Genomic DNA, 13,556 nt, shown 5'->3' with positions numbered 1-13,556 from the left:
GGAGCCAGCCGGTCACTCCCAGCCACAGGCCCCCAAACACAAACCACAGCGCTTTTCCCTGGAAAACAAACCCGCCTGCCGACATTTTGATGGCAGATTGCAGGAGCCACTTGCTGCTATCAAATCAGCCCAACTTGGCACTGGTGCCACCATGGGTCTGGTCACCATCCTGCCTATCGTAGCTTTTCAGGAGCCAGCCGGTCACTCCCAGCCATAGGCCCCCAGACACAAAGCTCGGCCCGTTTCCCTGGCAAACAAAAGTAAGCTGCCCCGCTTCTGGATGGCAGATTGTAGGACGCACTTGGTACTATCAAACCAGCCCGACTTGGCACTGGTGCCACCTCTGGTCTGGGAACTATGGTGCGTATCGTGGATTCTAAGGAGCCAGCCGGCCACTCCCAGCCATAGGCACCCAAACACAAACAACGGCGCTTTTCCCTGGAAAACAAAACTCGCCTGCCAACTTTTTGATGGCAGATTGCAGGAGCCACTTGGTACTATTAAACCAGCTCAACTTGGCACTGGTGCCACCATGGGTCTGCTCACCATCCTGCCTATCGTAGCTTTTCAGGAGCCAGACGGTCACTCGCAGCCATAGGCCCCCAGACAAAAACCTCGGCCCGTTACCCTGGCAAACAAAAGTAAGCTGCCCCGCTTCTGCATGGCAGATTGCAGGAGCTATTTAGTACTATCAAACCAGCCCGACTTGGCACTGGTGCCACCTCAGGTCTGGGAACCATCCTGCGTATCGTGGATTCTAAGGAGCCAGCCGGCCACTCCCAGCCACAGGCCCCCAAACACAAACAACGGCGCTTTTCCCTGGAAAACAAATCTCGCCTGCCAAATTTTGACGGCAGATTGCAGGAGCCACTTGGTACTATCAAATCAGCCCAACTTGGGACTGGTGCCACCATGGGTCTGGTCACCATCCTGCCTATCGTAGCTTTTCAGGACCTAGCCGGTCACTCCCAGCCATAGGCCCCCAGACAAAAACCTCGGCCCGTTTCCCTGGCATACAAAAGTAAGCTGCCCTGCTTCTGGATGGCAGATTGCAGGAGCCACTTGGTACTATCAAACCAGCAAAACTTGGCACTGGTGCCACCTTGGGTCTGGATACCATGCTGCGTATCGTGGATTCTAAGGAGCCAGCCGGCCACTCCCAGCCACAGGCCCCCAAACACAAACAACGGCGCTTTTCCCTGGGAAACAAAACTCTCCTGCCAACTTTTTGATGGGAGATTGCAGGAGCCACTTGGTTTTATCAAATCAGACCAACTTGGCACTGGTGCCACCATGGGTCTGTTCACCATCCTGCCTATCGTAGCTTTTCAGGAGCCAGCCGGTCACTCCCAGCCATAGGCCCCCAGACACAAACCTCGGCCCGTTTCCCTGACAAACAAAAGTAAGTTATCCCGCTTCTGGATGGCAGATTGCCGGAGCCACTTGGTACTATCAAACCAGCCCGACTTGGCACTGGTGCCACCATGGGTCTGGTCACCATCCTGCCTCTCGTGGATTCTAATTAGCCATCCGTCCACTCCCAGCCACAGGCCCCCAAACAAAAACAACGGCGCTTTTCCCTGGAAAACAAAACTCGTCTGCCAACTTTTTGATGGCAGATTGCCAGAGCCACTTGGTACTATCAAACCAGCCCAACTTGGCACTGGTGCCACCTTGGGTCTGGGAACCATCCTGCGTATCGTGGATTCTAAGGAGCCAGCCGGTCACTCCCAGCCACAGGCCCCCAAACACAAACCACAGCGCTTTTCCCTGGCAAACAAAACTCGCCTGCCGACATTTTGATGGCAGATTGCAGGAGCCACTTGCTACTATCAAATCAGCCCAACTTGGCACTGGTGCCACCATGGGTCTGGTCACCATCCTGCCTATCGTAGCTTTTCAGGAGCCAGCCGGTCACTCCCAGCCATAGGCCCCCATACACAAAACTCGGCCCTTTTCCCTGGCAAACAAAAGTAAGCTGCCCCGCTTCTGGATGGCAGATTGTAGGACGCACTTGGTACTATCAAACCAGCCCGACTTGGCACTGGTGCCACCTCTGGTCTGGGAACCATGGTGCGTATCGTGAATTCTAAGGAGCCAGCCGGCCACTCCCAGCCATAGGCACCCAAACACAAACAACGGCGCTTTTCCCTGGAAAACAAAACTCGCCTGCCAACATTTTGATGGCAGATTGCAGGAGCCACTTGGTACTATCAAACCAGCTCAACTTGGCACTGGTGCCACCATGGGTCTGCTCACCATCCTGCCTATCGTAGCTTTTCAGGAGCCAGACGGTCACTCGCAGCCATAGGCCCCCAGACACAAAGCTCGGCCCGTTTCCCTGGCAAACAAAAGTAAGCTGCCCCGCTTCTGCATGGCAGATTATAGGAGCTATTTAGTACTATCAAACGAGCCCGACTTGGCACTGGTGCCACCTCAGGTCTGGGAACCATCCTGCGTATCGTGGATTCTAAGGAGCCAGCCGGCCACTCCCAGCCACAGGCGCCCAAACACAAACAACGGCGCTTTTCCCTGGAAAACAAAAATCGCCTGCCAACTTTTTGATGGCAGATTGCAGGAGACACTTGGTACTATCAAATCAGCCCAACTTGGGACTGGTGCCACCATGGGTCTGGTCACCATCCTGCCTATCGTAGCTTTTCAGGAGCCAGCCGGTCACTCCCAGCCATAGGCCCCCAGACAAAAACCTCGGCCCGTTTCCCTGGCATACAAAAGTAAGCTGCCCTGCTTCTGGATGGCAGATTGCAGGAACCACTTGGTACTATCAAACCAGCAAAACTTGGCACTGGTGCCACCTTGGGTCTGGATACCATGCTGCGTATCGTGGATTCTAAGGAGCCAGCCGGCCACTCCCAGCCACAGGCCCCCAAACACAAACAACGGCGCTTTTCCCTGGAAAACAAAACTCTCCTGCCAACTTTTTGATGGGAGATTGCAGGAGCCACTTGGTTTTATCAAATCAGACCAACTTGGCACTGGTGCCACCATGGGTCTGTTCACCATCCTGCCTATCGTAGCTTTTCAGGAGCCAGCCGGTCACTCCCAGCCGTAGGCCCCCAGACACAAACCTCGGCCCGTTTCCCTGACAAACAAAAGTAAGTTATCCCGCTTCTGGATGGCAGATTGCCGGAGCCACTTGGTACTATCAAACCAGCCCGACTTGGCACTGGTGCCACCATGGGTCTGGTCACCATCCTGCCTCTCGTGGATTCTAATTAGCCATCCGTCCACTCCCAGCCACAGGCCCCCAAACAAAAACAACGGCGCTTTTCCCTGGAAAACAAAACTCGTCTGCCAACTTTTTGATGGCAGATTGGCAGAGCCACTTGGTACTATCAAACCAGCCCAACTTGGCACTGGTGCCACCTTGGGTCTGGGAACCATCCTGCGTATCGTGGATTATAATTAGCAAGCCGGCCACTCCCAGCCACAGGCCCCCAAACACAAACCACAGCGCTTTTCCCTGGAAAACAAAATTCACCGGCCAACTTTTTGATGGCAGATTGCAGGAGCCACTTGGTACTATCAAATCAGCCCAACTTGGCACTGGTGCCACCATGGGTCTGGTCACCATCCTGCTTATCGTAGCTTTTCAGGAGCCAGCCGGTCACTCCCAGCCATAGGCGCCCAGACACAATGCTCTGCCCTTTTCCCTGGCAAACCAAAGTAAGCTGCCCCGCTTCTGGATGGCAGATTGCAGGAACCACTTGGTACTATAAAACCAGCCCGACTTGGCACTGGTGCCACCTCTGGTCTGGGAACCATGCTGCGTATCGTGGATTCTAAGGAGCCAGCCGGCCACTCCCAGCCACAGGCCCCCAAACAAAAACAACGGCGCTTTTCCCTGGAAAACAAAACTCGCCTGCCAAATTTTTGATGGCAGATTGCAGGAGCCACTTGGTACTATCAAACCAGCCCAACTTGACACTGGTGCCACCATGGGTCTGGTCACCATCCTGCCTATCTTAGCTTTTCAGGAGCCAGCCGGTCACTCCCAGCCATAGGCCCCCAGACACAAAGCTCGGCCCGTTTCCCTGGCAAACAAAAGTAAGCTGCCCCGCTTCTGGATGGCAGATTGCAGGAGCCACTTGGTACTATCAAACCAGCCCAACTTGGCACTGGTGCCACCTTGGGTCTGGGAACCATCCTGCGTATCGTGGATTCTAAGGAGCCAGCCGGTCACTCCCAGCCACAGGCCCCCAAACACAAACCACAGCGCTTTTCCCTGGAAAACAAACCCGCCTGCCGACATTTTGATGGCAGATTGCAGGAGCCACTTGCTGCTATCAAATCAGCCCAACTTGGCACTGGTGCCACCATGGGTCTGGTCACCATCCTGCCTATCGTAGCTTTTCAGGAGCCAGCCGGTCACTCCCAGCCATAGGCCCCCAGACACAAAGCTCGGCCCGTTTCCCTGGCAAACAAAAGTAAGCTGCCCCGCTTCTGGATGGCAGATTGTAGGACGCACTTGGTACTATCAAACCAGCCCGACTTGGCACTGGTGCCACCTCTGGTCTGGGAACTATGGTGCGTATCGTGGATTCTAAGGAGCCAGCCGGCCACTCCCAGCCATAGGCACCCAAACACAAACAACGGCGCTTTTCCCTGGAAAACAAAACTCGCCTGCCAACTTTTTGATGGCAGATTGCAGGAGCCACTTGGTACTATTAAACCAGCTCAACTTGGCACTGGTGCCACCATGGGTCTGCTCACCATCCTGCCTATCGTAGCTTTTCAGGAGCCAGACGGTCACTCGCAGCCATAGGCCCCCAGACAAAAACCTCGGCCCGTTTCCCTGGCAAAAAAAAGTAAGCTGCCCCGCTTCTGCATGGCAGATTGCAGGAGCTATTTAGTACTATCAAACCAGCCCGACTTGGCACTGGTGCCACCTCAGGTCTGGGAACCATCCTGCGTATCGTGGATTCTAAGGAGCCAGCCGGCCACTCCCAGCCACAGGCCCCCAAACACAAACAACGGCGCTTTTCCCTGGAAAACAAATCTCGCCTGCCAAATTTTGACGGCAGATTGCAGGAGCCACTTGGTACTATCAAATCAGCCCAACTTGGGACTGGTGCCACCATGGGTCTGGTCACCATCCTGCCTATCGTAGCTTTTCAGGAGCCAGCCAGTCACTCCCAGCCATAGGCCCCCAGACAAAAACCTCGGCCCGTTTCCCTGGCATACAAAAGTAAGCTGCCCTGCTTCTGGATGGCAGATTGCAGGAACCACTTGGTACTATCAAACCAGCAAAACTTGGCACTGGTGCCACCTTGGGTCTGGATACCATGCTGCGTATCGTGGATTCTAAGGAGCCAGCCGGCCACTCCCAGCCACAGGCCCCCAAACACAAACAACGGCGCTTTTCCCTGGAAAACAAAACTCGTCTGCCAACTTTTTGATGGGAGATTGCAGGAGCCACTTGGTTTTATCAAATCAGACCAACTTGGCACTGGTGCCACCATGGGTCTGTTCACCATCCTGCCTATCGTAGCTTTTCAGGAGCCAGCCGGTCACTCCCAGCCATAGGCCCCCAGACACAAACCTCGGCCCGTTTCCCTGACAAACAAAAGTAAGTTATCCCGCTTCTGGATGGCAGATTGCCGGAGCCACTTGGTACTATCAAACCAGCCCGACTTGGCACTGGTGCCACCATGGGTCTGGTCACCATCCTGCCTCTCGTGGATTCTAATTAGCCATCCGTCCACTCCCAGCCACAGGCCCCCAAACAAAAACAACGGCGCTTTTCCCTGGAAAACAAAACTCGTCTGCCAACTTTTTGATGGCAGATTGCCAGAGCCACTTGGTACTATCAAACCAGCCCAACTTGGCACTGGTGCCACCTTGGGTCTGGGAACCATCCTGCGTATCGTGGATTATAAGGAGCCAGCCGGCCACTCCCAGCCACAGGCCCCCAAACACAAACCACAGCGCTTTTCCCTGGAAAACAAAATTCGCCGGCCAACTTTTTGATGGCAGATTGCAGGAGCCACTTGGTACTATCAAATCAGCCCAACTTGGCACTGGTGCCACCATGGGTCTGGTCACCATCCTGCTTATCGTAGCTTTTCAGGAGCCAGCCGGTCACTCCCAGCCATAGGCGCCCAGACACAATGCTCTGCCCTTTTCCCTGGCAAACCAAAGTAAGCTGCCCCGCTTCTGGATGGCAGATTGCAGGAACCACTTGGTACTATAAAACCAGCCCGACTTGGCACTGGTGCCACCTCTGGTCTGGGAACCATGCTGCGTATCGTGGATTCTAAGGAGCCAGCCGGCCACTCCCAGCCACAGGCCCCCAAACAAAAACAACGGCGCTTTTCCCTGGAAAACAAAACTCGCCTGCCAAATTTTTGATGGCAGATTGCAGGAGCCACTTGGTACTATCAAACCAGCCCAACTTGACACTGGTGCCACCATGGGTCTGGTCACCATCCTGCCTATCTTAGCTTTTCAGGAGCCAGCCGGTCACTCCCAGCCATAGGCCCCCAGACACAAAGCTCGGCCCGTTTCCCTGGCAAACAAAAGTAAGCTGCCCCGCTTCTGGATGGCAGATTGCAGGAGCCACTTGGTACTATCAAACCAGCCCAACTTGGCACTGGTGCCACCTTGGGTCTGGGAACCATCCTGCGTATCGTGGATTCTAAGGAACCAGCCGGTCACTCCCAGCCACAGGCCCCCAAACACAAACCACAGCGCTTTTCCCTGGAAAACAAACCCGCCTGCCGACATTTTGATGGCAGATTGCAGGAGCCACTTGCTGCTATCAAATCAGCCCAACTTGGCACTGGTGCCACCATGGGTCTGGTCACCATCCTGCCTATCGTAGCTTTTCAGGAGCCAGCCGGTCACTCCCAGCCATAGGCCCCCAGACACAAAGCTCGGCCCGTTTCCCTGGCAAACAAAAGTAAGCTGCCCCGCTTCTGGATGGCAGATTGTAGGACGCACTTGGTACTATCAAACCAGCCCGACTTGGCACTGGTGCCACCTCTGGTCTGGGAACTATGGTGCGTATCGTGGATTCTAAGGAGCCAGCCGGCCACTCCCAGCCATAGGCACCCAAACACAAACAACGGCGCTTTTCCCTGGAAAACAAAACTCGCCTGCCAACTTTTTGATGGCAGATTGCAGGAGCCACTTGGTACTATTAAACCAGCTCAACTTGGCACTGGTGCCACCATGGGTCTGCTCACCATCCTGCCTATCGTAGCTTTTCAGGAGCCAGACGGTCACTCGCAGCCATAGGCCCCCAGACAAAAACCTCGGCCCGTTTCCCTGGCAAACAAAAGTAAGCTGCCCCGCTTCTGCATGGCAGATTGCAGGAGCTATTTAGTACTATCAAACCAGCCCGACTTGGCACTGGTGCCACCTCAGGTCTGGGAACCATCCTGCGTATCGTGGATTCTAAGGAGCCAGCCGGCCACTCCCAGCCACAGGCCCCCAAACACAAACAACGGCGCTTTTCCCTGGAAAACAAATCTCGCCTGCCAAATTTTGACGGCAGATTGCAGGAGCCACTTGGTACTATCAAATCAGCCCAACTTGGGACTGGTGCCACCATGGGTCTGGTCACCATCCTGCCTATCGTAGCTTTTCAGGAGCCAGCCGGTCACTCCCAGCCATAGGCCCCCAGACAAAAACCTCGGCCCGTTTCCCTGGCATACAAAAGTAAGCTGCCCCGCTTCTGGATGGCAGATTGCAGGAACCACTTGGTACTATCAAACCAGCAAAACTTGGCACTGGTGCCACCTTGGGTCTGGATACCATGCTGCGTATCGTGGATTCTAAGGAGCCAGCCGGCCACTCCCAGCCACAGGCCCCCAAACACAAACAACGGCGCTTTTCCCTGGGAAACAAAACTCTCCTGCCAAATTTTGATGGCAGATTGCAGGAGCCACTTGGTTTTATCAAATCAGCCCAACTTGGCACTGGTGCCACCATGGGTCTGGTCACCATCCTGCCTATCGTAGCTTTTCAGGAGCCAGCCGGTCACTCCCAGCCATAGGCCCCCAGACACAAACCTCGGCCCGTTTCCCTGACAAACAAAAGTAAGTTATCCCGCTTCTGGATGGCAGATTGCCGGAGCCACTTGGTACTATCAAACCAGCCCGACTTGGCACTGGTGCCACCATGGGTCTGGTCACCATCCTGCCTATCGTGGATTCTAATTAGCCATCCGTCCACTCCCAGCCACAGGCCCCCAAACAAAAACAACGGCGCTTTTCCCTGGAAAACAAAACTCGTCTGCCAACTTTTTGATGGCAGATTGCCAGAGCCACTTGGTACTATCAAACCAGCCCAACTTGGCACTGGTGCCACCTTGGGTCTGGGAACCATGCTGCGTATCGTGGATTATAAGGAGCCAGCCGGCCACTCCCAGCCACAGGCCCCCAAACAAAAACAACGGCGCTTTTCCCTGGAAAACAAAATTCGCCGGCCAACTTTTTGATGGCAGATTGCAGGAGCCACTTGGTACTATCAAATCAGCCCAACTTGGCACTGGTGCCACCATGGGTCTGGTCACCATCCTGCTTATCGTAGCTTTTCAGGAGCCAGCCGGTCACTCCCAGCCATAGGCGCCCAGACACAATGCTCTGCCCTTTTCCCTGGCAAACCAAAGTAAGCTGCCCCGCTTCTGGATGGCAGATTGCAGGAACCACTTGGTACTATAAAACCAGCCCGACTTGGCACTGGTGCCACCTCTGGTCTGGGAACCATGCTGCGTATCGTGGATTCTAAGGAGCCAGCCGGCCACTCCCAGCCACAGGCCCCCAAACAAAAACAACGGCGCTTTTGCCTGGAAAACAAAACTCGCCTGCCAAATTTTTGATGGCAGATTGCAGGAGCCACTTGGTACTATCAAACCAGCCCAACTTGACACTGGTGCCACCATGGGTCTGGTCACCATCCTGCCTATCTTAGCTTTTCAGGAGCCAGCCGGTCACTCCCAGCCATAGGCCCCCAGACAAATATCTCGGCCCGTTTCCCTGGCAAACAAAAGTAAGCTGCCCCGCTTCTGGATGGCAGATTCCAGGAGCCACTTGGTACTATCAAACCAGCCCGACTTGGCACTGGTGCCACCATGGGTCTGGTCACCATCCTGCGTATCGTGGATTCTAATTAGCCATCCGTCCACTCCCAGCCACAGGCCCCCAAACAAAAACAACGGCGCTTTTCCCTGGAAAACAAAACTCGTTTGCCAACTTTTTGATGGCAGATTGCCAGAGCCACTTGGTACTATCAAACCAGCCCAACTTGGCACTGGTGCCACCTTGGGTCTGGGAACCATGCTGCCTATCGTGGATTATAAGGATCCAGCCGGCCACTCCCAGCCACAGGCCCCCAAACACAAACCACAGCGCTTTTCCCTGGAAAACAAAATTCGCCGGCCAACTTTTTGATGGCAGATTGCAGGAACCACTTGGTACTATCAAACCAGCCCAACTTGGCACTGGTGCCACCATGGGTCTGGTCACCATCCTGCTTATCGTAGCTTTTCAGGAGCCAGCCGGTCACTCCCAGCCATAGGCGCCCAGACACAATGCTCTGCCCTTTTCCCTGGCAAACCAAAGTAAGCTGCCCCGCTTCTGGATGGCAGATTGCAGGAACCACTTTTCACCATCAAATAGCCCGACTTGGAACTGGAGCCACCTCTGGTCTGGGAACCATGCTGCGTATCGTGGATTCTAAGGAGCCAGCCGGCCACTCCCAGCCACAGGCCCCCAAACAAAAACCACAGCGCTTTTCCCTGGAAAACAAACCCGCCTGCCGACATTTTGATGGCAGATTGCAGGAGCCACTTGCTACTATCAAATCAGCCCAACTTGGCACTGGTGCCACCATGGGTCTGGTCACCATCCTGCCTATCGTAGCTTTTCAGGAGCCAGCCGGTCACTCCCAGCCATAGGCTCCCAGACAAAAACCTCGGCCCGTTTCCCTGGCAAACAAAAGTAAGCTGCCCCGCTTCTGGATGGCAGATTGCAGGAACCACTTGGTACTATAAAACCAGCCCGACTTGGCACTGGTGCCACCTCTGGTCTGGGAACCATGCTGCGTATCGTGGATTCTAAGGAGCCAGCCGGCCACTCCCAGCCAAAGGCCCCCAAACACAAACAACGGCGCTTTTCCCTGGAAAACAAAACTCGCCTGCCAACTTTTTGATGGCAGATTGCAGGAGCCACTTGGTACTATCAAACCAGCCCAACTTGGCACTGGTGCCACCATGGGTCTGGTCACCATCCTGCCTACCTTAGCTTTTCAGGACCTAGCCGGTCACTCCCAGCCATAGGCCCCCAGACACAAATCTCGACCCGTTTCCCTGGCAAACAAAAGCAAGCTGTCCCGCTTCTGGATGGCAGATTGTAGGACGCACTCGGTACTATCAAACCAGCCCGACTTGGCACTGGTGCCACCTCTGGTCTGGGAACCATCCTGCGTATCGTGGATTCTAAGGAGCCAGCCGGCCACTCCCAGACATAGGCACCCAAACACAAACAACGGCGCTTTTCCCTGGAAAACAAAACTCGCCTGCCAACATTTTGATGGCAGATTGCAGGAGCCACTTGGTGCTATCAAACCAGCCCAACTTGGCACTTGTGCCACCATGGGTCTGCTCACCATTCTGCCTATCGTAGCTTTTCAGGAGCCAGCCGCTCACTCCCAGCCATAGGCCCCCAGACAAAAAGCTCGGCCCGTTTCCCTGGCAAACAAAAGTAAGCTGCCCCGCTTCTGGATGGCAGATTGCAGGACGCACTTGGTACTATCAAACCAGCCCGACTTGGCACTGGTGCCACCTCAGGTCTGGGAACCATCCTGCGTATCGTGGATTCTAAGGAGCCAGCCGGCCACTCCCAGCCACAGGCCCCCAAACACAAACCACAGCGCTTTTCCCTGGAAAACAAAACTCGCCTGCCGACATTTTGATGGCAGATTGCAGGAGCCACTTGGTACTATCAAACCAGCCCAACTTGGCACTGGTGCCACCATGGGTCTGGTCACCATCCTGCCTATCGTAGCTTTTCAGGAGCCAGCCGGTCACTCCCAGCCATAGGCCCCGAGACACAAACCTCGGCCCTTTTCCCTGGCAAACAAAAGTAATCTGCCCCGCTTCTGGATGGCAGATTGCAGGAGCCACTTTGCACCATCATACTAGCCCGACTTGGCACTGGTGCCACCTTGGGTCTGGGAACCATCCTGCGTATCGTGGATTCTAAGGAGCCAGCCGGCCACTCCCAGCCACAGGCCCCCAAACACAAACAACGGCGCTTTTCCCAGGAAAACAAAACTCGCCTGCCAAATTTTGACGACAGATTGCAGGAGCCACTTGGTACTATCAAATCAGCCCAACTTGGGACTGGTGCCAGCATGGGTCTGGTCACCATCCTGCCTATCGTAGCTTTTCAGGAGCCAGCCGGTCACTCCCAGCCATAGGCCCCCAGACAAAAACCTCGGCCCGTTTCCCTGGCAAACAAAAGTAAGCTGCCCCGCTTCTGGATGGCAGATTGCAGGAACCACTTTGTACTATCAAACCAGCAAAACTTGGCACTGGTGCCACCTTGGGTCTGGATACCATGCTGCGTATCGTGGATTCTAAGGAGCCAGCCGGCCACTCCCAGCCACAGGCCCCCAAACACAAACAACGGCGCTTTTCCCTGGAAAACAAAACTCTCCTGCCAACTTTTTGATGGCAGATTGCAGGAGCCACTTGGTTTTATCAAATCAGCCCAACTTGGCACTGGTGCCACCATGGGTCTGGTCACCATCCTGCCTATCGTAGCTTTTCAGGAGCCAGCCGGTCACTCGCAGCCATAGGGCCCCAGACAAAAAGCTCGGCCCGTTTCCCTGGCAAACAAAAGTAAGCTACCCCGCTCCTGGATGGCAGATTGCAGGAGCCACTTTGCACCATCAAACTAGCCCGTCTTGGCAGTGGTGCCACCTCTGGTCTGGGAACCATCCTGCGTAACGTGGATTTTAAGGAGCCAGTCGGCCACTCCCAGCCATACGCCTCCAAACACAAACAACGGTCCGTTTCCCTGGCAAAGAAAAGTAAGCTGCCCAGCTTCTGGATGTCAGATTGGAGGAACCACTTGTTGCCAAGTTGGGGTGGTTTGATAGTACCAAGTGGCTCCTGCAATCTTCCATCAAAAAGTTGGCAAGCGAGTTTTGTTTTCCAGGGAAAAGCGCCGTTGTTTGTGTTTGGGGGCCTGTGGCTGGGAGTGGCCAGCTGTCTCCTTAGAATCCACGATACGCAGGATGGGTCCCAGACCAGAGGTGGCACCAGTGCCAAGTCGGGCTGGTTTGATGGTGCAAAGTGACTCCTGCAATCTGCCATCCAGAAGCGGGGTAGCTTACTTTTGTTTGCCAGGGAAACGGGCAGAGCTTTGTGTCTGGGGGCCTATGGCTGGGAGTGACCGGCTGGCTCCTGAAAAGCTACGATAGGCAGGATGGTGACCAGACCCATGGTGGCACCAGTGCCAAGTTGGGCTGGTTTGATAGTACCAAGTGGCTCCTGCAATCTGCCATCAAAAAGTTGGCAGGTGAGTTTTGTTTTCCAGGGAAAAGCGCCGTTGTTTGTGTTTGGGGGCCTGTGGCTGGGAGTGGCCGGCTGGCTCCTTAGAATCCACGATACGCAGGATGGTTCCCAGACCAGAGGTGGCACCAGTGCCAAGTCGGGCTGGTTTGATGGTACAAAGTGGCTCCTGCAATCTGCCATCCAGAAGCGGGGTAGCTTACTTTTGTTTGCCAGGGAAACGGGCCGAGGTTTGTGACTGGGGGCCTATGGCTGGGAGTGACCGGCTGGCGCCTGAAAAGCTACGATAGGCAGGATGGTGACCAGACCCATGGTGGCACCAGTGTCAAGTTGGGCTGGTTTGATAGTACCAAGTGGCTCCTGCAATCTGCCATCAAAAAGTTGGCAGGCCAGTTTTGTTTTCCAGGGAAAAGCGCCGTTGTTTGTGTTTGGAGGCCTGTGGCTGGGAGTGGCCGGCTGCCTCCTTTGAACCCAGGATACGCAGGATGGTTCCCAGAGCCAAGGTGGCGCCAGTGCCAAGTTGGGCTGGTTTGATAGTACCAAGCGGCTCCTGCAATCTGCCATCCAGAAGCGGGACAGCTTAATTTTGTTTGCCAGGGAAACGGGCCGAGGTATTTGTCTGGGGGCCTATGGCTGGGAGTGACTGGCTGGCTACTGAAAAGCTACGATAGGCAGGATGGTTACCAAACTCATGGTGGCACCAGTGCCAAGTTGGGCTGGTTTGATAATACTAAATAGCTCCTGCAATCTGCCATCCAGACGGGGGGCAGCGGATTTTTGTTTGCTGCAGAAAAGTTCCGTGGTTTTTTTTTGGGGGTATATGGCTGGACGCGGCCGGCTGGCTCCTTAAAAGATCGATACGCAGGATTGTTCCCTGACCCAAGGTGGCATCAGTGCCAAGTCGGGCTGTTTTCGTAGTACCAAGTGCGTCCTGCAATTTGCCATCCAGAAGAGGGGCAGTTGAGTTTTGTTTGCCAGAGAAAAGGGCCGTGGTATATGTTTGGGGGCATAT

Source organism: Melospiza melodia, chromosome 2 (assembly GCF_035770615.1).
Source record: "Melospiza melodia melodia isolate bMelMel2 chromosome 2, bMelMel2.pri, whole genome shotgun sequence".
Lineage (NCBI taxonomy): Eukaryota > Metazoa > Chordata > Aves > Passeriformes > Passerellidae > Melospiza > Melospiza melodia.
The sequence above is the reverse complement of the archived record's forward strand: the minus strand, read 5'-3'. Positions refer to the sequence as shown.